Genomic DNA, 27710 nt, shown 5'->3' with positions numbered 1-27710 from the left:
AGTGTGGAAAAATGGCGCACTGACACGGAACACAAAGGTCCGAGTATATCAAGCCTGTGTCCTCAGTACCTTGCTCTACGGCAGCAAGGCCTGGACAATGTATGTCAGCCAAGAGCGACATCTCAATTCATTCCATCTTCGCTGCCTCCGGAGAATACTTGGCATCAGGTGGCAGGACTATATCTCCTCGAGGCGGCCAACATCCCCAGCTTATACACACTACTGAGTCAGCGGCGCTTGAGATGGCTTGGCCATGTGAGCCGCATGGAAGATGGCAGGATCCCCAAAGATACATTGTACAGCGAGCTCACCACTGGTATCAGACCCACCGGCCGTCCATGTCTCCGCTTCAAAGACGTCTGCAAACGCAACATGAAGTCCTGTAACATTGATCACAAGTCGTGGGAGTCAGTTGCCAGCGTTCGCCAGAGCTGGCGGGCAGCCATAAAGGCAGGGCTAAAGAGTGGCGAGTCGAAGAGACTTAGCAGTTGGCAGGAAAAAAGACAAAAGCGCAAGGGGAGAGCCAACTGTGTAACAGCCCCGACAATCAAATTTTTCTGCAGCACCTGTGGAAGAGCCCGTCACTCTAGAATTGGCCTTTATAGCCACTCCAGGCGCAGCTCCACACACCACTGACCACCAGGCGCTTACCCATTGTCTCCCGAGACAAGGAGGCCAAAGAAGACATGTAATCAATGCCATCTTGGTAGATAACAGGCATAGTGGACAGGATTAGTTGATGCAGCTTCTTTATATAGGTGTACATTAATCTGAGGAGCCAATGAGGTGTAAAGGACAGGAATTTGGATGTATGACACCATCCTATTATTTACATGGGTTCCTGATCCATTACGTGTAGCTGTCTGCCTAGAGCATGCTGCTGTCATGGCATAACAAGACAGGAAATTCATGGCTGACATGTCTGAATCTTTATGGCCTTTAAATTTCTCTGAATAGCAAACTTTGCTGATTTCTGTTCAGAATAAACGGTTTCTTAGAATTATGATCAATTTCAAACATAGTCTTTCCATTTCTTGTGATTCTATACTCCTTAACTTGCATTTCTCAACTCCTTTGGTGCTTGATGCAGACCTCATTGAAGTGTCTTTCTCCATTCAAAGGTTTAATTCAATTTCACTTTTTTGAATTAATAAAAAGTTCTTCCACTATATTCTGCATTACACAGAATCATGGAGTAGTACAGCAGAGAGGGAGGCGATTTAGCCCATCAAGTCTGCTCAGGCTCTAATCCGGTTGGTCCCACTCACCTGCTGTTTCAAGTATTTATCCACTTCCCTTTTGAAGGTTACTATTAAATCTGTTTCCACCACTCTATCAGGCAGGACATTCCAAATCCTAACCACTCATTATATGTTGTAATGTAATTGTTATCAAACAATATATTTTCCAATTCACCATAAGAACATAAGAAATAAGAGGAGTAGACCATCCAGCTCCTCGAGCCTCCATAACCACTCAATTGAACTATGGCTAATCTACTTCAACTCCACTTTCCTGCCCACTCCCCATATCCCTTGATTCCCGGAGAGATCAAAAATCTATTGATCTGATTCAACTATGGAGCATCCACAACCATCTGGGGTAGAGAATTCCAAAGATGCACAATCCTCTGAGTGAAGAAATTTCTCCTCATCTCAGTCCTAAAATGATTGACTCCTTATCCTGAGGCCGTGTCCCCATGTTCTGGATTCCCCAGCCAGGGGAAACAACCTCTCAGAGTTTACCCTGTCAAGCCCCTTCAGAATCTTGTATGTTTCAATAAGATCATCTCTCATTCTTCTAAACTCCAGAGAGTATAGGTCCAATTTATTCAGCTTCTCATAAACAATGCCATGGGAAATCCAGTTATTTTTATTAATTTCCTAGCACTGTGCTTCTCTATGATGGAAGACCACACAATGACTGTTAATTAAAAAAACTTTTGAAAGATGATTCCTTTTCAATTATTCAGTAGCTAATTCCTATAATTTTAATCTGCACTCACTTCCCTGAGGCAAACAAAACTTGCTGAAATGATAAGAGCCTGTCTTCTAACCTATTATTTCCAGTGACATTCAGAAGCTAAATAGGATTTCATTCTGTACATAAAGTTCCTTGTTACTACTTGGCTATTCTTCCTTTCAGATTAAGGCTGTCAATAACGCAGTAGTGTTGTCCTGTTTGCAGAATGCCAGCTATACAACTGGGAAGTAACTAAAAACGTGGAGTATATATTTTGCACCTTTTTATATATAAAATGATGCCATAATCAAATCCAAAAAAGTCCAAATTGCTTCCTCAGATATTCCAGGGAACAGGAGGATAAAACTGTAACTTGGCAATCTTTGGGCTGAATGTAATGTACTGACATCTTGGCGGTGGCTGCGGAAGCGGGTGCTGTTTCCGCATGGGAGAAATGCAGCCAGCCAACCGCAATCTTGTGACAACTGGACAATTAACAGCCTTCAGGCGCAGGGCCTGTCCAATGCTGGGTCGGGGACAGGCCATGAGGCATGATTTTGGTGTCACCTGATGCAGAGGCAGGTGCTGACACCATTTTTAAAGGCCTGCCAGCCCTGCATTCAGTATAGTCTTGCGTGTTGCAGTTGCCACAGAGCACTGCAGAGAAGCTCTTGCCTTCAGCTTGATCCCCTCCACTCTGGAGCCTGAAGATTGTGAAACCCAACGGAAGGTTTAAGGCTCAACCGAGGAGTCAATGAGTGGGCCCAGAGGGTGCAGGAAACATGTCAGTGGGAAGACACTGGATGGCCCCATGGTTTAGCAATGCATCCCTGCAGGTTGTTCTCCAGGTTGCAAGGGAAAGGCTGAAGGTCCTCTTCCCAAGGGATAGCAAGAAGAGACCCTCCTGCCTGACCAAGCAAGCTTGGACAGAGATAGCAGAGGAGGTCAGCAGCGTGGGGTCAACCCCCCCACACCGATCCTGGTTCAGTGCCACAAACAAGCCTATGACCTCCTTTGCTCTGCCAGGGGGAAGAGTCCTCCTCTTTGGGGCATGCGTATGGCAATGCGGGAGGGTGCACTATATGGGGAGGGACTGACCAACCAGGTGCTGGAAAGGGGGAGCGCCAGCATCAGCTATCTTGTGATGTATGGTGACATCTTGATGACAGCCAGCTGTCTAACTTTGCTCACCCCACCATGTCACTTGAGAGCAAACATAGGGAGAAGGCATTCAGGAGCCCTCATCATGGGCCAAAGGGCTGCCACTGTTGTGGTATCGGTTCTTAACATAAACGTACAAAGACTATAACAATGATTGATAAATTGAATGAAGGGTTCTTTATTGAAGAACAGGATTCCAGAAGAGCTCTTCAATACACATGCTACCTGCTGACTAACACTGCTCTATTGTATCACGTTAACTTGCATCACATCCTGTGATGATGCATACTAAACTATTTACATAGTCAGCAGTATGTTAATCAGTATTAAAACAATTGAAACAATATCACAACAACCACCAGCATAAGTGTTGTGTTCGTCTTTGTGTGAAAACTCGGTGTCTGCAGGAAACAGGTCCACAACAGTAAAAGAGAGGTCCAAGACTATTGGAGGAATGAGGAAATTACAGATGCCATATAGAATTTCTTAGTTTATTAAGATAGCATATAGAGTCATAGAGTTGTACAGCACAGAAACAGGCCCTTCAGCCCATCGTGTCTGTGCCGGCCATCAAGCACCTAGCTATTCTAATCCCATTTTCCAGGACTTGGCCCGTAGCCTTGTATGCTATGGAGTTTCAAGTGCTTATCTAAATACTTCTTAAATGTTGTTAGGGTTCCTGCCTCTACCACCCCTTCAGGTAGTGTGTTCCAGATTCCAACCACTCTCTGGGTGAACAAGAAATTCCTCAAATCCCCTCTAAACCTCCTGCACCTTACCTTAAATCTATGTCGAAAACAAGAAATGCTGGAATCACTCAGCAGGTCTGGCAGCATCTGTGGAAAGAGAAGCAGAGTTAACGTTTCGGGTCAGTGACCCTTCTTCAGAACTGACAAATATTATAAAAGTCACAGATTATAAGCAAGTGAGGTGGGGGTGGGGCAAGAGATAACAAAGGAGAAGGTGCAGATTGGACCAGGCCACATAGCTGACCAAAAGGTCACGGAGCCAAGGCAAACAATATGTTAATGTTGTGTTGAAAGACAAAGCATTAGTATCTATGTCCCCTGGTAAGGGAAAAGGTTTCTTCCTATCTACCCTATCTATGCTCCTCATAATTTTGTATACCTCAATCAGGTCCCCCCTCAGCTTTCTCTGCTCTAAGGAAAACAACCCTAGCCTATCCAGTCTCTCTTCATAGCTGAAATGCTCCAGCCCAGGCAACATCCTGGTGAATCTCCTCTGCACCCTCTCCAGTGCAATCACATCATTCCTATAGTGTGGCAACCAGAACTGTACACAATACTCCAGCTGTGGCCTAACTAGCGTTTTATACAGCTCCATCATAACCTCCCTGCTGTTATATTTAATGCTTCGGCTAATAAAGGCAAGTATCCAATATGCCTTCCTTATCTACCTGTGCTGCTGCCTTCAGTGATCTATGGACAAGTACACCAAGGTCCCTCTGTACTTCCTAGGGTCCTACCATCCATTGTATATTCCCTTGCCTTGTTAGTCCTCCCAAAATGCATCACCTCACACTTCTCAGGATTAAATTCCATTTGCCACAGCTCTGCCCATCTTACCAGCCCATCTATATTGTCCTGTAATCTAAGACTTTCCTCCACACTATTTATGACACTACCAATTTTCGTGTCATCTCCGAACTTACTGATCATACCTCCTACATTCACGTCTAAATCATTAATGTACACTACAAACAGCAAGGGCCCCAGCACCAATCCCTGTGGTAGATCACTGGTCACAGGCTTCCAATCGCAAAAACAACCCTCGACCATCACCCTCTGCCTCCTGCCGCTAAGCCAATTTTGGATCCAATTTGCCAAATTGCCCTGGATCCCATGGGCTCTTACCTTCTTAACCAATCTCCCATGTGGGACCTTATCAAAAGCCTTACTAAAGTCCATGTAGACTACATCAACTGCTTTACCCTCATCTACACATCTATTCACATCCTCAAAAAATTCAATCAAGTTTGTTAGGCATGATCTCCCCCTGACAAAGCCATGCTGACTATCCTTGATTAATCCCTGCCTCTCCAAGTGGAGATTAATCCTGTCCCTCAGAATTTTTTCCAATAGTTTCCCTGCCACTGATGTTAGACTCACCGGCCTGTAATTACCTGGGTTATGCCTGCTACCCTTCTTGAATAATTTTAGCACATTCGCTGTCCTCCAGTCCTCTGGCACCTCTCCTGTGGCCAGAGAGGAATGAAAATTTGTGTCAGAGCCCCTGCTATCTTCTCCCTTGCCTCACATAACAGCCTGGGATACATCTCATCTGCATCTGGGGATTTATCCACTTTTAAGCCCGCTAAAACGACTAATACCTGCTCCCTTTCAATGCTAATATGTTCGAGTATATCACAATCCTCCTCCCTGATCTCTACACCTACATCGTCCTTCTCTAGAAGCAGGCCATACTATTATATAATGTCAAAGTAGAGGAATTATGGGAGATAATGTCAAGCTGTAACAAAAACATACTGCAGCTGCAAACTAGAGTCCTTGAAGACTGCTTGTGCAAGCTCAAAAGCAGAATTGCTGGAGATTCTCTGAAATAAGAGACCACAGGATGTAGAGGCCTTAAGCCAGTAGGAAATAGCGCAATGGTGAAATAAAAGGGCATTATGCAATTATGTAAGGTTAGTATGACTGGTCAAGAAAAGCATGCTCAGGGCATGATCACCATGGGGATGAGTATGATTGGGAATGGGGAGGGCTTAATTAGATAAGAGCCATAATAGAAGAGACCCTCCTGGTCAGGTCTGCATGATGGAGAGAACCAGAAACAAGAAACAGGGGAAAAGAAGTAACTGCAAGAGAAGATGTGCGCTCCCCATCCAGGACTAATACAGAAGAGGTTATGCACATCCATGTGCAGGCGATGGAGGAGTCCATCCAGGCCATGAGAGCTAATATGTCTCAGGCACGTGCACATGTAGCTTCCTGCATCGAGAGATTGGCGACCCTCATGGAGAACCAGATCCAGCAGACCACTCAGTGGATACCAAAGATGCCTGCAGACCTGCATGCCATTGCCTTGGCCATGAGCTCAACGCAGTAGTGGCAAGGTGAGAGGAGGATGAGGTGCCTTAAGTCTCCAGCAGGTTCTCATCCTTCTCTGGTCAGGAGGAAGGTACATGGCTGCCATTCGTATCTAGGGGCTCCTCTCAGGGCGGTCCGAATAGGGGTCCTCAGCCCCTCTATAAGTGACCCCAGTGCTTCCAGTAGACGCAACGATGGAGGAGGGTCCTGCGCTTGTGCAGGAGCCCCTCAGCATATCGGCCTCAGGCAACCAGAGGACAGCCAAAGTCATCCCAGACCATGGGACAGCCTGATCAGCAGCCTGCCTCCACTCCAACTGCAAATGCAGGGGTCGCACCTCATAGACCACGCGAAAGCACATTAAGAAGAGCACTTAGACACACTTGGGGTTCACGGGTGTTTAAACTTTGCACTTGTTAAGATCTGATAGAGTAGCGCCAATAAAGCTGTGCCACAGTTACTGTTGTTAATTGTTCATGCATTGATTGCTGTATTGTCAGATGTCACCCACACCCTTCCTCACTCAGTTGACTCCTAGTGTAGAGCCAGGCTGTGTTTGGTCAGCTCTGCAGCTGTATCAGGTGAACCTGGGTGCTAGCGCACAGGTGTGCGATTGGAAGGAAACAATATCTGGTCTACGTTAAGTTGCACTGACATCGAAATGGCGTCATGGTTGCAGGAACCGGGTATGTGTGAGATTGTCCCGAGCCTCCCTTGCATTCCTCTCAATGCCCCTTGCCTCCAGTGTAATGGGTTCCTTGCTGCCTGCTCAGTAGCCTCCTCTGCATTCTCCTCATCGGATGAGGAGTGGCGATCAACTATGTCTTTATTATGCAAGGCTTCCCCCCTCTACAACACAGCAGACCACCACAATACACAAGACCCTCCCTGGGGCATACTGCAGGGCTCCACCAGAACGGGCGAGGCACCTGAATCTCATCAACAGCCCAATGGCCTGCTCAATGGTTGCTCAGGTGGATCCGTAGCAAGTGTTGTACCTCTCCTTTGCTGCAGTGCGAGGGTTCCTTACAGGTTTGAGTAGCCAAGCCTTCAATACGTAGCCCCTGTTGCTGAGAATCCATTCCTGAAGGAGCATTAGTGGGGCTGGAAAAGCTGTGGCACCTGGAACTGTCAAAGTATGTAAGCGTAGTGGCTGCTTCCTGGGAAGCAGGCACACACCCACAGGATGCGCTTTTGGCGGTCACAGACCAGTTGGCTGTTGATGGGATGGAAGCCCTTCCTGTTGATGAAGGCCGCTGCTGGTCTGTGGGAGCCTTAATGGCCGCACGTGTGCAGTCGATGACACCCTGCACTTGGGGGAATCCAACGATGGTCTCGAAGCTAATAGCCCACTCTGCCTGACTGTCAGGGTCAGTCCGATAGTGCACATTGTTGCCGGCCCTCTTTAACAAGACATTGGTCACCTCCTTCCTACAGCAATAGCTGCTGCCTGGGAGACCTCAAACATGTCCCCATTGGATCCCTGGAAAGAATTGGATGTGTGAAAGTTCAGTGCCATGGTGATTTTCAAGGCCATGGGCATTGGGTGTCCATTGATGCCCATGGGTTGCACCTCATTCTGCAGCATGGCTCATAAATCAGTGACAGCCTCCCTTGAGAGCCACAGTCTTCGCAGACTCGGTCGCTCAGACATTTGCAGGAAGTTGAGGTGAGTCAGGTATACTCTCGGCCGTGAATAGGCCCTTCAGGGCATGACCAGCTGGTCTCCTACGCGCACTTCAGCAGCGTGCCCAGCCAGAGGCTGTCCCCTCTTGTTACTCCTGCTGCTGCTGCAGTGGAGCTGATGCCGTCTGGTCCTCCCTCTCTCTGCACCACTGTTCCTCCACATGGGAATCCAAGAAGACTGGGTGTACGAGCCCCATGGCAGTTGGTCCCTCCCCCTCTCATGCACTGTCCTTGGAGTCAAACTCCCCTGGGACCTTACCCTTGCTACTCCTCTCTCAACTAGCACCAATGCCCATCTGTGTCCCTTGCTGAGAGCCCACCACTCTGAGCAGCTCCCACTGTTGGTGAGAGCCCACCACTACAAGTAGCTCTCACCCTTAGAGGCAGTACTGATGCCTCGCCTGGTGCCGCCAGCTTTAGCCAATCAGGGTTCTGAAGGCCCATGATCTCCATTCGCCAATCATAAAATGCCAAACTCTGCATAAAATCCCAGTCAAGAACAAGCAGATTATTCTTAACAACCTTGTCAACGAGCTTAATTACAGTCCTATTGTGTCGTCGCAGTAACACCACCTTGGATCCTTCCTGCCACTGGTAAAATGCGGAACCGAAGTCACAACGCAGGGTTCTAGGCGAGTGCACCCCCTACTGATTTTTCAGCACCCCTGCCTCCTTTCCCACTCCTGAATACCCCATAAAATTCAGCCCTTTGAGTTGGTTTTCCACACATATTTACGGTTTACAGGTAACTCTGAAGACATTCAAGTGTTCACCCTAAATATTTATGGAAGCTCCTGGCTTGTGTTGGGTCTCCCATTAGGAGCTTGCTCAATGGAGTGCAGAATTTTTAGCACTGTCCAGCTCTTAAAAGAGTTACACCAGCCACTTTTGGGGAAGACAACAAACCTGTTCTTAATTAGAACAGCTTTTGAGAGGTAAGCAAAAGAATTGCTATGCTGTGTGGCACTCCAAAGGTCTACCCAACAGGAGAGCATAACAGGCTGTATGGAAAAGTGAAGTTGCTGCATCTAATATCCAGAGGACTTTGATGCAGATGAGATGGATGTTTGCCATAAAACTACCCAACATTCCTTGTGCCAAGTAGTTGGACAAAGCATGCACATCACAAAGTGTTTCCTCTGAATCCATTACACAGGTTTTTCGTCATTTCACATACATTCTCCAATACAGTGGGGCACGCTTTCTAGTTGCAACATAAAATGGGAACTCTGCAATTGGGTATACTCAGCAAGGAATGACAGTCCCAGGGAACAATAGTTAGGAACTAAAACATAGTCGAGTAGGAAGGTTGCTCCATTATTCCACTAAGAGTAAGGAATACTCCCTCATCCAATGTCTTCATAATTATTCATCTCATTGCTGGTGCATTTGCCTATATAACAAGTCACCGTGTGTAGCAGTCTGCAATATTTTGACATTACAAAGTATAATACAAATGGAAGTATTTTACTTGAGGATTGTACAACCTACAAACATGAGATTGCATTACAAAATGCAAAGGCAACTTATCCATCAGTGGACAGTAGTCAGTGATACTCTTATTATAAAATGTTATTTACCAGTTTACGTGTATTATGAAAAGAGTGCATTGTAAATGTGCATGAAGATCAAAAACAAAATACTGCAGATGCTGGAAATCTGAAATAAAAACAGAAAATGCTGGAACTATTCAGCAGGTCAGGCAGCATCTGTGGAGAGAAATACAAAGCTAACATTTCAGATCCGTGTGACCTTTCATCAGAACTGGCAAAAGTTAGAAATGTGGTAGGTTTTGAGCAAGTGAAAGTGGCGGAGGAAGAAGAACAAAGGGGAAGGTCTGTGATAGGGTGCAGGGCAAGACAGATTAAATGACAAAAATTTTCATGGTACAAAGCCAAGGGGAGTCATAATGGGACAAATGAAGAAACAAGAGATGTGTCTGGATGAGATGTAAACGGCAAGAGAGCAGCTGTCCAAACACAAAGTAAAGGGATTAAGAAAGAGAAAAAAAAGAGGCCATCCCCTTCTTTCAGTCTTAATCCCTTTACTTTGTGTTTGGACAGCTGCGATCCTGCCATTTACACCTCAGCCAGACACATCCTTTGTTTCATTACTTGTCCCATTACCATGCCTTTTGTCATTTAATCTCTCCTGCCCTCCACCCGATCACAAACCTTCACTTTTGTTCTTCCCCCACCACTTTCACTTGCTCAAAACCGATTACATTTCTAGCTTTTGCCAGTCTTGATGAAAGATCACACGGACCTAAAACATTAACTCGATTTTTCTCTTCACAGATGCTGCTTGACTTGCTGAGTATTTCCAGCATTTTCTGTTTTGTTTACTTTATTTAGAGATACAGCACTGAAACAGGCCCTTCGGCCCACTGAGTCTGTGCCGACCAACAACCACCCATTTATACTAACCCTACAGTAATCCTATATTCCCTACCACCTACCTACACTAGGGGCAATTTAGAATAGCCAATTTACCTATCACCTGCAAGTCTTTGGCTGTGGGAGGAAACCGGAGCATGCGACGAAAACCCACGCGGTCACAGGAAGAACTTGCAAACTCCGCACAGGCAGTACCCAGAATTGAACCCGGGTCGCTGGAGCTGTGAGGCTGGGGTGCTAACTACTGCGCCACTGTGTCGCCGTTTTGGTGCAGGAAGATCAGATTGCGTACAATGCTTGGCACTATTTTGATATTGCTCCTTGTTTATTGTGCAAATATACGTTGTGAAAGACGTGTCCCAAGTTTAGCTTAGCAAAATATTATAAAATGTAAATGGTGACATCTGTTTAAATATAGTTCATGTGGAAATAATTGCTTAATATTCTGGTGATCCATAAATGTGCAGCTATTGTGTGCAAGAGATATACAGCCACTTGGGTGCCATTAATAATATCCTGTGCTTTGGGAATCCTGTCATTTCATACAATTGCTGGCTCTCCATGGGAAATATAACTGCTTGCTCTGATCAATAAGGCATCAGTCACCTATTTAATATATCTGCCCACTGCAGATTGGGTGATGTTGTTGATGTTGCCTTTGGCGTCCTGAAGTGTGAATTTGAGAGCTATGGTGGCTTTGAGAGATGCTGGCAGTGTCACGTTTATTTTTTATTTATTTATTTAGAGATACAGCACTGAAACAGGCCCTTCGGCCCACCGAGTCTGTGCCGACCAAGAACCACACATTTATACTAACCCTACAGTAATCCCATATTCCCTACCACCTACCTACACTAGGGACAATTTACAATTTACCTATCACCTGCAAGTCTTTGGCTCTGGGAGGAAACCGGAGCACCCGGTGTAAACCCACGCAGTCACAGGGAGAACTTGCAAACTCCGTACAGGCAGTACCCAGAATTGAATCCGGGTCCCTGGAGCTGTGAGGCTGCAGTGCTAACCACTGCGCCACTGTGCCATGTCTGTTAGTACAGTTTGGCTGGAGGTCTGCTGGTGAGTGAGAGTGTATCAGTTGCATCTGATGTCTGCTGGAAGTGAAACCAGCAAATTGCCATGGGACAGAAATGGGCAGAGACCCACCCAGATGGATATTTACCCAATTTTCTATCTCTGATCACCTGAGCTGCACCAGGAAATTATAATTGACTGCCACTTGTAAATTGGGCAGCAGTGGATTGGAATTTTTTTATAACTTGCAACTGAACAGCAGAACAGTGGGAGAGGAATATCTGTGATAGAATCCTTATGAACCACCTAGCTGTCAATTACACAAGAAATAGGAGCAGGAGTAGGCCATATGCCCTTGAACCTGCTCCACCATTCAATAAGATCATGGCTGAACTTCTACATCAACTTCGCTTGCCTTCCCTATCCCTTGATTCCTTTCATGCCCAAAAAACGATCGACCAATCTCAGTTTTGAATATACTCATTGACTGAGCATCCATTGTCCTCTGAGGTAGAGAATTCCAAAGATTTTCAACGTTGCGAGTGAAGAAATTTCTCAACTCGGTCCTAAATGGTTACCCCCTATCCCGAGACTATGACCCCTAGATCTAGACTCTCCAGCCAGGGAAAGTAGCTTCTCAGGACTATCCTGTAAAAGCCTCTAAGAATTTCCTATGTTTCATTGAGATTAACTCTCGTTCTTCTCCAGAGAATATAGGCCCATTCTACTCAATCTCTCCTCACAGGGGAGCCTTCTCAGCCCAGGAACTGACTTAAAATGGCCTGTATCTGCAAACCCCAAATGTGGTGGGGGGGCTGGTGTGTGGGGTTAGAGGCATAAAAACCTTTGCTTAGTCATTTGCTTAAATGATTATAGGAGTTTTTTTGATTACAGCAAATATTAAGCAGTAATTACTTTTGAATCTATTAATTTATTCCTACTAGCACTACAGTCATAGAGTCATTTATGGCCCAGAAGGAGACCATTCAGCCCATCAAGTCCATGCTGGCTCTCTGTAGAGCAAACCAGTTAGTCCCACTCCCCCATTTGATCCCCATGGTCCTGCAAATGTAGTTCCTTCAAGTGGCCATCCTATTTCCTTTTGAAGTCATTGATTTTATCTCCACTTCCACCATCTTTGTGGGCAGCGAGTTCCAGGTCATTACCAACCGCGACGTAAAAAGGTTCTACCTCATATTTCCCCCTGCATCGCTTGCCTAAAACCTTCAAACTGTGTCCCCTAGTCCTTGTACCATTAGGTAATGGGAACAGTTTTTCCTTGTCTAACTTATAATTATAACTTATGCCTGTATAATCTTGTACACTTAAATCTCCCCTCAATCTCCATTGCTGTGAGCAGAACAAAACCAGCTTTTCCAAACTAACCTTGTAACTAAAGTCACCCATCCCTGGAACGATTCTGGTAAATCTCCTCTGCACCCTCTCAAGGACCCTCACATCTTTCCTAAAGTGTGGTGGCCAGAACTGGACGCAGTAGTCCAGTTGGGGCCTAACCAGAGCTATATAAAGGTTCAGTATAACTTCCCAGCCTTTGCACTCAGTGCCTCTATTTACGAAGCACAAGATCCCATATGCTTTGCTAACCACTCTCTCAATATGTTCTGCCACGTTCAAAGATCGATGCACATGCACCCCTAGGCCCCTCTGTTCCTGCACACTCTTTAGAACTGTGCCATTAAGTATGTATTGGCTGTCCCTATTCTTTCTGCCAAAATGCATCACCTCACACTTGTCGGTATTAAATTCCATCTGCCACCTGTCTGCCCATTCTGTCAGCCTATCTATGTCCAGTTGCAGGCAGTTCATATCATCCTCACTGTTTGCTATACCTCCAACTTTGGTGTCGTTTGCAAATTTTGAAATTCTACTCTGTATTCCAAGACCCAAGTTATTTACATATAGTAAAAAAGGTAGTGGCCCCAGCACTAACCCTTGGGGAGCACCACTGTCTACCATCCTCCAGTCTGAAAAACAACCATTTACCATGACTCGCTGTTTTCTGTCCTTAAGCCAATTTTGTTATCCAATTGGACACTGACTCTCCTATTCCATGAGCCTCGATTTTGTTAACCAGCCTTTTATGTGGTACCTTTTCAAATGTTTTCTTAAAATCCATATAAACAACATCCACTACATTTCCTTCATCAACCTTCTCAGTTACTTCATTAAAAAAAGTTCAATCAGATTAGTCAAGCATAATCTCCTTTTTACAAATCCATGCTGTCTCTCCTTAATTAACTTGAACCTCTCCAATTGTCTGATGATTTCTTCCCTGATTACTGTTTCTAAAACCTTACCCACCACTGATATTAAAATAACTGGCCTGTAGTTGCTAGGACTGTCCGTACACCCTTTCTTGAATAAGGGTATCACATTTGCCCATTCTCCAATCCTCTGACACCTCCCCTGTATCCAGAGAAGATTGGAAGATTATGGCAAGCCCTTCTGCCAATTCCACCTCCACTTCCTTTAGCAACCTGGGATGCAAGCCATCCGGACCGGGTGAGTTATCTACCCTAAGTATAGCCAGCCTTTTTAGTACCTCCCCGCTCTCAATTTTTATCCTATCCATTGCCTTTACTCTCTTCGCTTTTACCGATATTTTGTCAGATTCCATTTTCTTAGAAAACACTGATACAAAGTACTTATTAAGTATATTGGCTGATTACTGTGCCTAACTAAGGCAAGAGACAGAAAGCGAGAGGAAGCATCAAGGATGGACAGATTTATGCAGAGTCCCAGGATATGACAGAGGTTCTAAATGGCTACAGAAGATAATGCTATAATGCTATGTTGCCAATAATACATTGTAATGTTGAAGCAGAAGGCAAAAGTGTCAACGTGGATTTAGATATTGTCCTGGCTAAATAAGGAGTCTCAAAAGGAGTCACCGGCATGGACACATTGGACCAAATAGCCTGCTTCTGTGCTGTAAATGCCATATAAAACAAATTAGGCTACAGGCCCTGATGACATCCACCTGAGCGTGCACAAAACAATCAGAGCTGTGCTCTGTAAGCCCCATGCTAATGTATTTAGCAGCTTTTTAGGGTCTGGCATTGTTCCCATGGCCTGGAGGGAAGCCCATGTGGTGTCAATATTTTAAAAGGGCAACATGTCAGCACCATTAACTTGACTTCAGTTAGAGGTGAAGTTGCTGGAAGGGATCATTAGAGATGCCCTATGTAGCTACCGCTGTCAAAAGGGCTGTTTAATATGGAACACTTTTTATAGATCTATCAAAGCTTGCTTGGTCAAAAGTATCTACTGCTCCCTTTTAAATGGAGAAAATAGGTATTCGTTAAACGAAGTTAGAATTTATATTACAAATCCTCCAAGTCAAAAAATGCGAGTTATAATATTTTTAAACAGCTGAAAATAATATTTTTAATGTAAAACATCAGATAATTAATTAATAAAGCTACGTTCATTTTTAATCAGAGAATATCAGAAGTTTAATCTAAAATGAATGCATTTCAATATATGCAGTGTTGTCCTGTTTTGAAATTGCAATTGCATTGTGTACTCTAGAGGCTGCTGTAGAACACACATGCTAGCAAAGTGAAAGAGAACCTAAAACACAGAATAAAAGGAGAATCCTTTATATTCAGCTGCTGCAGTATTTGTGTCTCTGTTTCAATCTCTGCCTCATATCTTATTCTCAAACTGAGCTAAACCTCATTCCAATCCCAAGGATATAAGAGTATAGGATTAAGAGTTGTAGAGTTGAGTTCTTTTAATCAGAGTCAGACCTGGTTAGTAATGACCCATTGTGTTTTAATAGCACAATACCAAGAATATTCAATTTTTCCATTCATCCAGTACTGTGCCTGATGGTCCCAACTCAATGACGTCTGGAGATAGCCCTTCAATGCTCTGTGGACCTTAAGTAGCATAATAATAACAGATAGCATTATTATTTGGATAAATCTACATTCTTTTTTCTTCAACTGAAAGACTATTTAAATAAATACATTTTTGTTTGTAATTTAAGCTGTTAAAATGTCCATAAATTTCTTTCCAATATTTACTATTGTCAAATGAATTTACAGGATTACACATAAAGGGTCATTTTCTGGCTTTGTGCATCACAGGGTACATATTGGAAATTTAGGGGCATTCTGTGCAAGCTATTCTGACCTTTAAACATCATTTAGTTATTTACATACGAACATACGATTTAGGAGCAGAAGTAGGCCATTCGGCCCCTTGAGCCAGCTCTGCCATTCAATAAGATCGTGGCTGATCTGTTTGTGTCTTGAATTCCATACTCCCATCTACCCCCAATAACCTTTGATTCCCTTACCTAACAAGAATCTATCTACCTCCACCTTAAACATATTCAATGACCCCGCCTCCACCACCTTCTGAGGCAGAGAATTCCAAAGTCACACAACCCTCTGAGAGAAAAAAAAATTCTCCTCATCTCTGTCCTAAAAGGGCAACCTCTAACTTTAAAACAGTGCCCCCTAGTTCTGGACTCACCCAAAAGAGGAAACCCATCAAATGAATGGTTGGAAAGCTGTGTGCAATGCAATCTCGAATATCCAATATGTTTTTTGGTACTGAGGCTTCCTATTGGCACCATGAATTTGGAAGATTAGCCCTCTACATTTTCCACAAACCCATAGACATTCACTAATCATTTTCATGTACAAAATCTCACAGTACCTTTTAAAGAGAATTGAAAAAAATGTTCCTATCGTATATCTCAGAAACATCCAAAAACACTTGCACTTCTCATAGAATGTATTGGATAAATGTAGCAGCAACTTTCTCACAGAAAGGCCCCACAAACAGTAAAGAGATGAATAATCACATAAACTCAAGTTTTAAATGGGAGCATTTATCAGATGAACGGGTCAAGTTGCATGATAAACCGTTTGCACGCACACCCCTACCCCCCCACAGCAAGAGGCCTAGGAAACTTTAACTTCTGGACCTCACCTGCATGCTTGCTGTAAGTCTCCTGCCTGAATTCCTGGCTGACAAGAAAACCCCAACATTTTTTTAAAAATGTACCTTTCGGGTTCTCTTCTGAATAGGGATCCACTAGCAGCAGGCTGGCCTAAAAATCAAGCCAGGTCAGCTTACCTGCACAGGGCTGGGGTGAAAACTGCAGTCACAGCCTGATGATGTCTTTGGAGCCCAATCTGCATATTTAAAGTGGGACCCCAATGCCTTCCAGCAAGTGTGCCACATGCCAGACAAAAACAGCAGGTTAAAATAATATCCTGCAGGAAGGCAGCAGGATCAGAGGGGGTAAGTCATAAATTATTTTGGTTCCTTTTAGAGCCTCCTCAATTTGTTGTTCGTGTAGTTTTAAAGAATTGTTCTGCAAGTTTATCACCTTTTTCGCCCCTTGTTCTCCTATTCTCTAGAAGTTAAGGTTTTAAGCACAATATTGATGCATCTATTTGGGAGTATTGATTTTACTTAGTTCATCTCTTTAACAGCTCAGACAGAAATTCATTCCCATATATAAACTTAATCTCCAAATTAAGAGAAGCTAAATTGGTATTTGGAATTCCATCCATTCATTTGTCTGTGGGGTTGATTAGCTCAGTTGGCTAGGTGACTAGCCCATGATGTAAAAATGATACTAACAATGTGGGTTCAATCGCTGTACTGGTAGCTCATGGAGGACTGCTCTCATGCTTGTGCAATGGTGTTCCTCAAACTGTATGTACATCACTGACTCTCTCTCAAATGGGAGAGATGCTTATTTACTTTTGGGACCATGGTTAGCAAAACAACAACATTCTGTGTGTGTACTGCCTTTGTTTTAATATATATCTTGAATAAACCAGACTTAATTTTATCTCACATAAGAATATCCTCATTGCCATATTAAGACAAGGATACGATTTGCCTTACTGTGGTACTCTCTGCCAAGTCATGAAATACCCTTTGCATCGTTTCCCAGGTCCTAGTACTGATTGACAACAAGTTGATCTGATCTTTGACTTTTTGGTATGGTGCAAGTCTGTGAGCTGCCTGCCAGCCCAAAAAGGTCAGCTAGCTAGAATTTGCTGGAGCAGGGCATTCACGGCATGCCCTGATAATTAGATTTGTTTGCGCATGTTTAGATTTTAAAATTCTTTTGCCACAAAGTTACTGGAATTGCAAGCTGATAACGGCACAGTGAGGGCAACAGGGCATATGGACCTTGGTGAACAACGGAACAAACAATATATCTCCTTAATCAATGAACATAATTGTGGACAATTGGCATTCTGATTTGGCTTCATTAACTCTATAAAGTTAGCGATTTATTTGCAAAAGAGATTTACTAGGCTGATTCCTGGGATGGCAGGATTGACGTTTGAGGAGAGATTGGGCCAACTAGGCCTATATTCACCAGAGTTTAGAAGAATTTTTTTTTATTCATTCATGGGAGGTGGGCGATGCTGGCCAGGCCAGCATTTATTGCCCATCCCTAATTGTCCTTGAGAAGGTGGTGGTGACTTTCCTTCTTGAACAGCTGCAGTCCATTTGGGGTAGGTATACCCACAGTGCTGTTCGGAAGGGAGTTCCAGGATTATGACCCAGTGACAGTGAAGGAACGGCGATATAGTTCCAAGTCAGGATGGTGTGTGACTTGGAAGGGAACTTGCAGGTGGTGGTGTTCCCATGCATTTGCTGCCCTTGTCCTTCTAGTTGGTAGAGGTCGTGGGCTTGGAAGGTGCTGTCTAAGGAGCCTTGGTACATTGCTGCAGTGCATCTTGTAGATGCTACACACTGCTACCACTGTGCGTCGGTGGTGGAGGGAGTGAATGTTTGTAGATGGGGTGCCAATCAAGCGGGCTGCTTTGTCCTGGATGGTGTTGAGCTTCTTGAGTGTTGTTGGAGCTGCACCCATCCAGGCAAGTGGAGAGTATTCCATCACACTCCTGACTTGTGCCTTGTAGATGGTGGACAGACTTTGGGGAGTCAGGAGGTGAGTTACTCGCCTCAGGATTCCTAGCCTCTGACCTGCTCTTGTAGCCACGGTATTTATATGGCTACTCCAGTTCAGTTTCTGGTCAATGGTAGCCCCTAGGATGTTGATAGTGGGGGATTCAGCGATGGTAATGCTGTTGAATGTCAAGGGGAGATGGTTAGAATCTCTCTTGTTGGAGATGGTCATTGCCTGGGAATTGTGTGGTGCGAATGTTACTTGCCACTTATCAGCCCAAGCCTGGATATTGTCCAGGTCTTGCTGCATTTCGACACGGACTGCTTCAGTATCTGAGGAGTCACGAATGGTGCTGAACATGGTGCAATCATCAGCGAACATCCCCACTTCTGACCTTATGATTGAAGGAAGGTCATTGATGAAATAGCTGAAGATGGTTGGGCCCATGACACTACCCTGTGGAACACCTGCAGTGATGTCCTGGAGCTCAGATGACTGACCTCCAACAACCACAACCATCTTCCTTTGCGCTAGGTATGACTCCAGCCCGCGGAGGGTTTTCCCCCTGATTCCCATTGACCTCAGTTTTGCTAGGGCTCCTTGATGCCATACTCGGTCAAATGCTGCCTTGATGTCAAGGGCAGTCACTCTCACCTCACCTCTTGAGTTCAGCTCTTTTGTCCATGTTTGAACCAAGGCTGTAATGAGGTCAGGAGCTGAGTGGCCCTGGCGGAACCCAAACTGAGCGTCACTGAGCAGGTTATTGCTTAGCAAGTGCCGCTTGATGGCACTGTTGATGACACCTTCCATCACTTTACTGATGATTGAGAGTTGGCTGATGGGGCGGTAATTGGCCGGGTTGGACTTGTCCTGAATTTTGTGTACAGGACATACCTGGGCAATTTTCCACATTGCAGGGTAGATGCCAGTGTTGTAACTGTTCTGGAACAGCTTGGCTAGGGGCTCGGCAAGTTCTGGAGCACAGGTCTTCAGTACTATTGGGCGGCACAGTGGCGCAGTGGTTAGCACTGCAGCCTCACAGCTCCAGGGACCCAGGTTCAATTCTGGATACTGCTTGTGCAGAGTTTGCAAGTTCTCTCTGTGACCGTGTGGGTTTCCTCCGGGTGCTCCAGTTTCCTCCCACCGCCAAAGACTTGCAGGTGATAGGTAAATTGGCCATTGTAAATTGCCCCTAGTGTCGGTATGTGGTAGGGAATATGGGATTACTGTAGGGTTAGTATAAGTGGGTGGTTCTTGGTCAGCAGAGACTCGGTGGGCCGAAGTGCCTGTTTCAGTGCTGTATCTCTAAATAAAATGAATAAATATTGCCGGAATATTGTCAGGGTCCAAAGCTTTTGCAGTATCCAGTGCCTTCAGTCGTTTCTTGATATCACGCGGAGTGAATCGAATTGGCTGAAGTCTGGCATCTGTGATGCAGGGGACTTCAGGAGGAGGCTGAGATGGATCATCAACTCAGCACTTCTGGCTGAAGATTGTTGCAAATGCTTCAGCCTTATTTTTCGCTTAGATCTGATCCGTTGGTTAGGGATCGCTTAGCTCTGTCTATCGCATGCTGCTTACGTAGTTTGGCACGCAGATAGTCCTGTGAATGAGAGGGGATCTCATAGAAACCTATAAAATTCCAACAGCACTAGACAGGCTAGATGCAGGGAGGATGTTCCTGATGGCTGGGGAGTCCAGAACCAGGGGTCACAGTCTCAGGATATGGGGTATGTTGAGATGAGGAGAAATATTTTCACTCAGAGGGTGGTGAACTGTGGAATTCTCTACCGCAGAAGGCAGTGGAGGCCAAGTCATTAAATATATACAAGAAGGAGATAGATATATTTCTTAATGCCAAAGGGATCAAGGGATATGGGGAGAAAGCAGGAACAGGGTACTGAATTAGACGATGAGCCATGATCTTTTTTGAATGGCGGAGCAGGCCCGAAGGGCCAAATAGCCTACTGCTGCTCCTATTTTCTATGTTTCTATGAAGTAAATGTGGCCCTATGTAAATTATTTTATAGAAAAAAAGCAAATAACATTTACACTACCTTAGTGAAACAGTTAATTCCAGGAGTGTGACAAAATTGTCATGTGATCTATATTTGAGCTAGCGACTTTTCTTCCATCCCTTGATTGCCTGTGAAATTAGTTCTCAAATAAATTGCTGGATAGAACATTAGATGGCAATGAAACATTGTACGATGGGGAAGTGGAAATTGCTGGCGTTTATTTCATTCCACTGACATAGGTTGGACAATTGCAAAGTGATATTAGGTACAGAAAACCACAAAACAACTGTCTTTCTCATAACAAATGCCTCCAGATGTTTTACAAGAGAACTTTGGACATGGGGCAGGAATTAAAGGGGAAGCGATTGAATACACAGTGAAAGACATAAGTTTTGAAGAGGTTCAAGAAGATAGGGGGAGACTTAGCAAGACAAAGAGATCTAGGGCTGAGTTTAATGAGCCTGTCGCCAGTCCCGGCAGTCCTGGAAATGGGTGTGTTCCCATGTGTCACGTGTGCGGTCGCGCTGCACCTTTTAGCATAATGCAGGCACCGGTCACCCCCAATCATGTGGTAGGGGTGGGAGGTGGGACGCTGTGTATGGTGTCTGTGGACAGCGGCTCAGGTGCTGGCACCATCTTTAAAAGCCTGCCAGCCCTGCAATCACTCCTGCCTTGAAATCAATAGAAGCTGTGAAGCATAAAAATTTACAATGTTTCCTCACTACCCAAACCCCCATGAAGAGTGGACAGGATGGCTGTGGGTAAACAAAGGGTGGCCCCATGCTTCAGTGCTGCAGGTTCTCTTCTCCAGCGATGGCAAAAAGAGGCCCTCCCGCCTGACCAAGCAAGCCTGGGTGGAGATCACAGAGGAGGTCAGCAGCCATGGTGTTGCCTGATGCAACAGGGTCCATTGCAGTAAGAGGGTCAATGACCTCCTGTGTTCAGCCAAAGTGAGTGCTCCAATCCAATGCTCTTTACTGTGGTTTGCATGTGACCACACGGTGGGGCATGCAACATGGTGAGGGTGCCACTGTCAGCGTGATGACAGAGAGGCTACCACTTCATCATATGAACATATGAGTTAGCAGCAGAAGTAGGCCACTCAACCCTTTGAGCCTGCTCGCACATTCAATAAAATCATGGCTGATCTGATTGTAATCTCGGCTCCATATTCCCACCTGCCCCCTTGCTTATCAAGAATCTATCTCTCTACCTTAAAAATATTTAAAGAATCTGCTTCCACTGCCTTTTGAGGAAGAGAGTTCCAAAGACTCACGAGCCTCTGAGAGAAAAAATTTCTCCTCATCTCTGTCTTAAATGGGCGACACCTAATTTTTAAACAGTGACCCCTTGTTCTAGATTCTCCCACAAGGGGAAACATCCTTTCCACACCCACCCTGTCAAGACCCCTCAGGGTCTTATATGTTTCAACATCGCCTCTTACTCTTCTAAACTCAAGCACAAACAAGCCCAGCCTGTCCAACCTTTCCTCATAAGACAACCTGCTCATTCCAGGTATTAGTCTAGTCCAGTGCTATATCTCTAAAATAAACTAAACTAAACCTTCTCTGAACTGCTTCCAATGTATTTACATCCTTCCTTAAATAAGGAAACCAATACTCCAGATGTGGTCTCACCAATGCTCTATATAACTGAAGCATAACCTCCCTACTTTTGTGTTCAATTCCCCTCACAATAAACAATAATATTCTATTAGCTTTCCTAATTACTTGCTGAACCTGCATTCATGCACTAGGACACCCAGATCCCTCTGCATCTCAGAGCTCTGCAATCTCTCACCATTATGCTTCTTTTCTCTTCTTCCTGCCAAAATGGACAATTTCACATTTTCCCACATTATACTCCATTTGCCAGATCTTTGCCCACTCACTTAACCTATCTATATCCCTTTGTAGCCTCCTCTTCACAACTTAGTCATCATCACAGATGCATGGATGCATCTGGGACACACGCCACCCTTGTTCATAGCTCACCCCTAGGTAAATCCCATAACAGCATGTGTCATTGTATCATCATGAGATATATAAGATTGAAAAGACCTCTCCTGTCTGCTCCCATCTCTTTCTCACAGAATTCCAAATCCACTGAAGACTCATGAACCCCAAGAGAGAAAAGTCTCCTACAACAAACAAGGTTTAAGAAGAATACTGGGCCCTAACGAAAAGCAAGATCTACCTACAATCAAGGACTCTACAGTGAGCTCGAAGAACCGTACAAAAACTCTTCAGATATTGTCTCAAACTTTTCCACTTTACTTCTTCTGCTCTATTCTGTCTCTATCTGCATGTGTGTATCGCGTGTGCATGCTAGCATGGGCATGTTGTGTATCCGTGGACATTAACCAAATTAGAGTTTAAGTTTAAAAGTTTAATAAATTTCAACTTTTCTTCTTTAAACCTAAGAAAGCCTGTTTGTGCTGGTTTCTTTGCCTTATAATTGGAAAGCAGTGAACAAGGATTCACCAAGGGGAATCTCAAAACACAGTGTGTTTAAAATTAAACCCTGTTACAGTAAGATCAGGTGAAGGCTGTGAGGGAACCCTAGACACCTTTCTCACTGGGTCGCAACAAAAGGGAACAAGGGGCCCATAGTAGCAGAACTGTCAAGGTGATACTTATGCAAATTTATAATTTCTCCATCCTTCCTCTTGCAGGAAAAGAGGGCACATAGCAAGAGGGAGGTAACCAGGATTGGTGGAGGGATCCCTGACATTCATCCTGTCAGCCATGCCAAGGAAGAGGCTCTGGAACTGGCAGGGAGCCAAGGTGGACGTGCAATATCTGACAGGGAGATTGAAGCCCCTGCACAAAAGAATGATTATTGCCATTCATTGAAAAATTCATGAATTATGGAGAACTACATCAGGCATGTTTGCTATAATGGGATATGTGCAACCTAACCTACACATGTTTTTGTTCTCTCATGCTGGTGACTGCAGCCACACAGGGACAGCCGTCTACCTCAAGGGGTAGGAGGACCACTCAAGGAATGCACCATCCCATGACTCTCCTGCACCTTCCACCAGTGCAGATACTTTCACCTTGGCGGGTAATCAATCGGCATTACAATCAGGGTCACAAGCTAATACGACAGAGCAGCTGGCTGAGGTTGAGACAGCTGAGGCCTCCGACAGTCAGAGGACTGTGGTTGGCCAGGCCCATGCTGAGCCCCAGGCTGATGACGACACTTTGGTGTCAGTTTCTTGGAGCAATACGTTGTGGAACCGCCTAGGGATAAAGCTATCTTAGATCTAGTATTGTATAATGAAGCAGGGTTAATTACTAATGTCATATTAAAAGATACAATGGGAAATAGTAATCTTAATACCATTGAATTCCATGTTAAGTTTGAAAATGACATACTCCAATCACAAACAAGAATCCTAAACTTAATTCCAATCATGTAGGTATGAGGGGAGAAATGGCTAAGGTAAATTGGGTATATAGATTAAAAGGTACGGTGGTAAATAAACAGTAGGAAGCCTTTAAAGAAACAATCAAAATGTTCAACAAAAATACATTCCATTGAAAAACAAAAACTCAGCAAGAAAGGCCCATCTGTGGCTTACTCAGGAAGTTAAGGAGCGTATTAGACTAAAAGAAGAGGCTCATAATGTTGCAAAAAAGAGTAGCAAGTCTGAAGATTAGGAGTGTTTTAGAAACCAGCAAAGGGCCACCAAAAAATTGATAAAAAAGGAAAAAATAGAATATGAAAGTAAATGAGCGAGGAATATAGAAACTGGCTGCAAGAGTTTTTATATGTATATAAAAGGAAGAGAGTAGCTAAAGTAAATGTTGGTCCCTTAGAAGCAGAGACAGGAGAAATTATCATGGAGAATGAGAAAATGGCAGAGGCATTGAACAAATATTTTGTGTCTGTCTTCACAGTAGAAGACACAAGTTTCATACCAGAAATAGGCAGTAACCTAGGGGCTAAAAAGAGTGAGGAAATTAAGGATATTGATATCAGCCAAGAAGAGGTATTTGAGAAAATTAAGGAACTAAAATTCGACAAATCCCCAGGACCTGATGGCCTACATCCAATGGTTCTAAAAGAGATAGCTGCAGAGATAATGGATACGCTAGCTATGATTTTCCAAAATTCCTTAGATTCTGGAACAGTCGCATCAGATTGTTACACCACCACCTTTTTTTAAAGGAGGGAAAGAGAAAACAGTGAGTTAGTTGGCCTAACATCAGTCATTGGGAAAATGCTGGAATCTATTATTAAGCAAGTCTCAACAATGCACTTAGAAAACTACAGTATGGTTAGAACAAGTCAACATGGTTTTACTAAAGGAAAATCCTATTTGACAAATCTATTAGAGTTTTTTTGAGGATGTAACCCTAGTAGGGTAGATAAAGGGGAATCAGTAGATGTAGCATACCTGGATTTTCAAAAAGCATTCGATAAGGTCCCACACAAAAGGTTAATAGGCAAGATAAGGGCTCATGGAGTTGGGGATAATATATTATCATACATAAATGATTGGTTAACAAATAAGAAGCAAAGAGTGGGCATAAACAGGCCATTTTCAAGTTGGCAGGCAGTGAATAGTGGAGTGCCGCAATGATCAGTGCTGGGGCCTCAGCTACTTGCAATCTATATTAATGATTTAGATGAAGAGACAGAGGGCTAGATTTTACAGCCCCCCACTATGTCGGGAGTCATGGCAGGGGGCGGAAAATGCCTGCAGGAGAGGCTCGCCACAGGCCTCGACACTGGGAAGACCCAGCCTGATACTGCTGGCGGCGGCGAGGCCCCCCACCACCCCCCCCACCGCTCGGTGACAGGACCAAAATTTAAATATGTTAATCGAGTAAAATTAATGAATTAGTTACTTACCCGCTTACATCTCCGTCCAGTGATGTAAGGTGGAACACTGGCGGGGAGGAGGCAGCAGGTACGTTTCTCAGGGCGGGAGAAGAGGAACGGGGTAAAACTGATTTCATTGGTCTAGGGGCTGATGGGGAGAAGTGAAGTTTAAAGTTGATGACCTTTGGGGGGGGGAAGGTCAGGAGCACAAGATAAGTGTTTTGTGGGGGAGAGGGCAGATAATTACTTCTATGCTTATTGGGTGGGAGAGGGTCAGGATCACTTAATTTAATTTTTTACAGTCATTGTTCTTTTAAGTATTTAAATTACATGGAAGGGCTGGAAACCCTTTAAAAATGCGGTCGGTGCCTGCGCAGTGGCGCCTGACGCCATTTCCAGGGACGGACTGCCCACCCACTCCACATCATCGGGGGGCGCGGTTTGTCCCTGCCGTTTAAATGAGCTGCCGCGTTTAATATTGCAGCGGCTCCACGACGAGTGATCCGCGCAGGTGGACCACCATAGCTTATGTCCGTTGCCTATCTCAGCAGTGGACATGTAAAATTCAGCCCAGAGAGTAATGTATCTAAGTTTGCTGATGATACAAAGGTAGGTGGAAAGGTAAGCTGTGGGGTGGACACACAGAGGCTGCAAAGTGATATAGACAAGTTATGTGAGTGGGCAACAAGATGGCACGTAGAGAGCATAATGGAGGGAAGCGTGGAGTTGTTCACTTTGGTTGTAAGAATATAAAAGCAGAATATTTTTAAAAAGGTGTTGATAGTCAAAGAGACTTGGATATGCTTGTACAAGGAATGCAGAAAATTAGCATGCAGGTACAGCAAGCAATTAGGAAGGCAAATGGCATGTTAACCTTAATTGCAAGCGGATTGGAGTACAGGAATAAAGAAGTCTTGCTACAATTGTACAGGGTTTTGGTGAGACCACATCTGGAGTACAGTGTGCAGTTTTGGTCTCCACATTTAGAATGGATATACTTGCATTGGAGGCGGTACAGCGAAGGCTCAATAAATTGGTCCCTGTGATTAGGGGGTTGGCCTGTGATGAGATGCAGAGGAAATTGGGCATATACACTCTGGAGCTGAGAAGAATGAGAGACGATCTCATTGAAACATACAAGATTTTGAATGGGCTGGATAGGGTAGACACTGAGCGATTGTTTCCACTGCGCAGGGGATTTGAAACACGGGGGCACAGTCTCAGAATAAGGGGCCGATCATTTAGGACTGAGATGAGGAGAAATTACTTCACTCAAATGGTTGTGAATCTTTGGAATTCTCTACCCCAGAGGGTTGGGGATGCTCCATTGTTGAATACATTTAAAGCTGGGAAAGACAGATTTTTGGTCTCTCGGGGAATCAAGGGATATGGGGAGAGGGCAGGAAAGTGAAATTGAAGCCTAAGATCAGCCATGATCATATTGAATGGCAGAGCACACTCGATGGGCCATATGATCTACTCCTGCTCCTATTTCTTGTGTTCTTGTGTCAACAGCACACGGTATGCTGGAGTTGCAGAGAGAGGTAAGGCAACATCTGGCAGAGATGCCAGAGGTTTTGCGCAGCCATGACGATGGAGGAATCCATCCATGCCATGACTGCTGCCATATCCCAGGCATACATGAGCATGGCTTCCTTCACTGAGAGGTTGGCAACCCTCATGGACAGCCAGATTTCATAGATGCATGAGGACCTGCAGATCATTGCCTTGGCTATGAGCTCAACTCATCAGTGGCAAGGTGAGAGATGGGAGGTTCCGACATTGAAAAGGAGTTGGAGAGGCTTCCCTTCACATCTGGGGCTCCCCTCAGGGCATTCCGAGTGTGGACATCAGCTCCTCAGCTCCTCAGCCCCTCCGCCAGTGAGCCCAGCTCCAGCAGCCGTGATGTCTGAGGAGGGTCCTGCACCAGCGCAGGAGACCGTCAAGCAGCTGGGACCCTCCAGGCCTCAGGGGCCCAGAGGATGGCTGCTAAAGTCATCTCTGGCTAAGCAGAGCTGCTAGCGCAGGGATCACACCACGTCGGAGCACCTGCAAACATATTAAGAAAAGCATCCAGTCACACTTGGGGATTCATGGGTGTTGCACATATGTTCTTTGGAATTTAATTAAACATTCTTTTGTGCCAATCCTTAGCCATCATTGTGTGAAACCCATGTTCCATCATGCCTTAATTCTGACTTCCACCCTACCCCTTAGTGCAGTGCCAATGTGACCACAGCCCTCATTATCATGGCAGTGTCATTGCAGACCTCATTAACATATGTTCTCCCATGGGCACTAACGTGCATGCAGCTGCTCAGCATTCAGGGAACACAGATGGAAAGGAAGCGGCAGACAACATGCAGAAAGGTGAGTCTTTATTGGATTCTTATTGAGTGGACATCAGGGTGGCTGAAAGTGAGTCATTATGAGGTTGTCTCTTGCCTTTGCATGTCGCTCAACATGTTTGCCCTCCATCACCATGTTCTAATCATCCATTGTTGCATGCCCCTGTCTCTCCTCTGCATCCTCCTTATCGTAGGATAACTGTCGCTCAGGCATATCTTCCTTCTGTAAGGCCTCCCCCCTCTGCAGTGCTGGACTGTGTGGAGCACAGCAGACCCTCTCCGGGGCA

Source organism: Heterodontus francisci, chromosome 20, assembly GCF_036365525.1.
Source record: "Heterodontus francisci isolate sHetFra1 chromosome 20, sHetFra1.hap1, whole genome shotgun sequence".
Lineage (NCBI taxonomy): Eukaryota > Metazoa > Chordata > Chondrichthyes > Heterodontiformes > Heterodontidae > Heterodontus > Heterodontus francisci.
The sequence above is the reverse complement of the archived record's forward strand: the minus strand, read 5'-3'. Positions refer to the sequence as shown.